The following is a 2,922-nucleotide window of genomic DNA, read 5'->3' as shown; positions in this document are numbered from 1 at the left end:
AAATCTGTGCTGTCCGTGGAGAGGCTCAGTTTGTCTTAACAAGAGCAAGTGAGCATTTCAAGTGAATGCTTATAAATATGTTTCTACATTTACAAACATTTGTTTCTGAACTTGAAACCTAATTCTCAAAGATTATGCTACATATGAAAAATGACAATATCTATGTACCATTGAAATAAGTGATAATTGGAACAAAATATTCATTTATCATGTCTTGTAATTATTGATAAAATACATTAAAGAGCAAGTGTTGTTCTTAACTATTGTCACAGTACTTTACTTTTCCTGTCACAATATATGGAGTAAACTTCATAATTAATTGGGGATACGTTTTTGATGTATTTCATGAATATTTTCTTCTTTCTAATAAAATGTGTTGTTAAATTAATGGAGGCTTAAATACATTTACATTTTGACAATGTTAATTTTGCGTACTAAATTTCACATATTGTTTAATTCACTTTTGAACCCTTACAATGCATCAATGGAACAAGTCATTCTGATATTAACCAATTATAAGTGCTGCAGTAAATAGTGACATTTCTAATGATAGTGCCCTGATATGGACATTTGAGTTAATGTATAATAAAGCTCTTAACCATCTACATATTGTGCACAAGTTATTTTTGTTTGAACTTTAATGTTTTTTATACATAACATCAATAGAACATATGCTTACATAACTGCGGCTGTTGTACACCAGGATTAATCATTCATGCCGTCCTTCCGGCACCAAAAAGACATACAGTTTCTTAATGTTATCCATTTCTATTATCTATCTCATTTTTCTGTTTCCCATAGTTTGCCTCAAATAGCTGAGATGTGACCGGAGTAATATTAATACCCAAATATTTTAATCCTTTTGTGGCCCATTTAAATGTAACCTGACCCTCCAACCCTGCTGGATGGTCACCTGAGATCATCATAGCTACAGATTTTGCTTCATTGGTCAAATAAGCTGATATCTCCCCGTATTCATTAAGATTGTTCAACAAAGCTGGAATAGATGAGGAAGGCTCACTTATATATGTTAATATATCATCCGTGAATAATGAAATGTTGTGTTCTTCTTCTTATTCCTTTTATGTTTTTATTTTGTCTTATTAATTCGGCCAACGGTTCGATACTTGCGGCAAATAGTAACGGACTTAAACAATCTCCTTGCCTAACTCCTCTTTTAAGGTTAAAAAAATCTGAGCAACAACCATTTACTCTAAAACGTGATTTTGGACAGCTTTACACAATTTGTATCCAATCTATGAATGTGGATTGAAACCCAAAGGCATCCAGTGTGTTGTATAAAAAGCTCCACTTGACCCGATCAAAAGCTTTTTGTGCATCTCAGCTTAGTAACATGGTTGGCTCAGGATTGTTTTTAGTACATGATATGAGATTTAATGTTTGGCCTATTATTGGCCGAGTTGGCCTATATCCCTCACATGAAGTCGGATCTTTGCCCTCCTTATGTAGGACAGATATAATGGCTTCAGACCAAGTTTTCGGTGAAGATAGAGCATAATTAAAAACTTTAAATAATATTGGTGTAGTATCTCTTCTTTTATATTTACATTTATAAAATTCACCTGGAAACCCGTCTGTACCAGGGGATTTGTTATTTTTCAAAGTGTTTATAGTGTCAGATATTTCCTGCAATGAAATTGGCTGTATCATTTTAGATGCCTCCTCCTTTGTTAATGATGGTAAATGTAATCTATGAAGAAATTGTTGTGTTTTGGGTTCTGTAAACTGAGTCATCATATAGCTTTTCATAATAATCTGCAAATGCTCCTGCTATCTCTGATGATTTAGAATTAGGGTGTCTTATTTTAGAGATGATCCTATTTGTCTGGGCCTTTCTGAGTTGGAATGCGAGAAGGCGACTTGCTCTGTTGCCCATCTCATAGTATATCTGTTTTGTAGAACGTAGAGCTCCTTCTGCTTTGTATGTCAGAAGTTCATCCAATTTACATCTGTTTCTTTTTAGTTCAAGTAAGGTGCTATTGTTGGATGTTCTTTTATGTTCTGCCTCCAATTCTCTAATTTTACTCTCCAAACTGTTTTGCTGTTCCAGACGAGCCTTTCTCAGACTAGATGTTATTCAATTATTTTCCCTCTAATAACTGCTTTTCCAGCCTCCCATAAAGTTGACGGAGATACCTCTCCATTATCATTAATTTGAAAGTATTCCATTAGATTTTGTTTTATCTCCTTCACCACTTTCTGGTCCGATATAATTGACACATTAAGCCTCCAATATTTGAAAAAAGATTCTCTTCCCATGTCTATAAATGTTATAGGAGCATGGTGTTATGAACTGAGACACAGGACACAGGACCCAAAAGCAGGACTCGGAGACAGTTGTCCAAAAATAGAATGTTGTTTAATAACAAAAACTAAGTCGTACTTTAAAACAAAACTCACTTGACAAAAGGTATAATTCTCAAAGTAAAGTTTCAGGAGTCAAAAGGCCCAGGTTCTCACGTCATGAAACATAACGAACTGACAAGGGAACAAAGAAACACAAGGGCTATTTATAGGTAGATAGCCTGTTAGCACGGTTAGCATAGGAGTAGCTACGTGTTAAGCTAGTTTAGTATCGGGAGAACCGAGGGAAGCTAAAGCTAAGCTAACAAGGACCTAAGCTAAGCTACTGAAGCTACAAACGCAAAAGCCATGGCGAATGGAACCACGAGGAAGAGCAAGTGGCCCACGTTTGACGGGAAAGCAGAAGAGTATGAGCTCTGGGAAGAGAGGATGCTGTGTTGCATTGGAGTGGGATTGCAGGAGACCATCCTTCGTGCACCCGCTGGAGAGCTGACCGCGGCACTGAGGGCTCAAGACGACAAGCTCTATATTGGAAAAGGCAGACCCAGGATCGTCACCTTGTATATAACCATGACTGCGCTAAAGAAACCTGATAAT

Source organism: Pseudochaenichthys georgianus, unplaced genomic scaffold (genome assembly GCF_902827115.2).
Source record: "Pseudochaenichthys georgianus unplaced genomic scaffold, fPseGeo1.2 scaffold_1074_arrow_ctg1, whole genome shotgun sequence".
NCBI classification, from domain to species: Eukaryota; Metazoa; Chordata; class Actinopteri; order Perciformes; family Channichthyidae; genus Pseudochaenichthys; species Pseudochaenichthys georgianus.
This window is presented reverse-complemented; position numbering follows the sequence as displayed.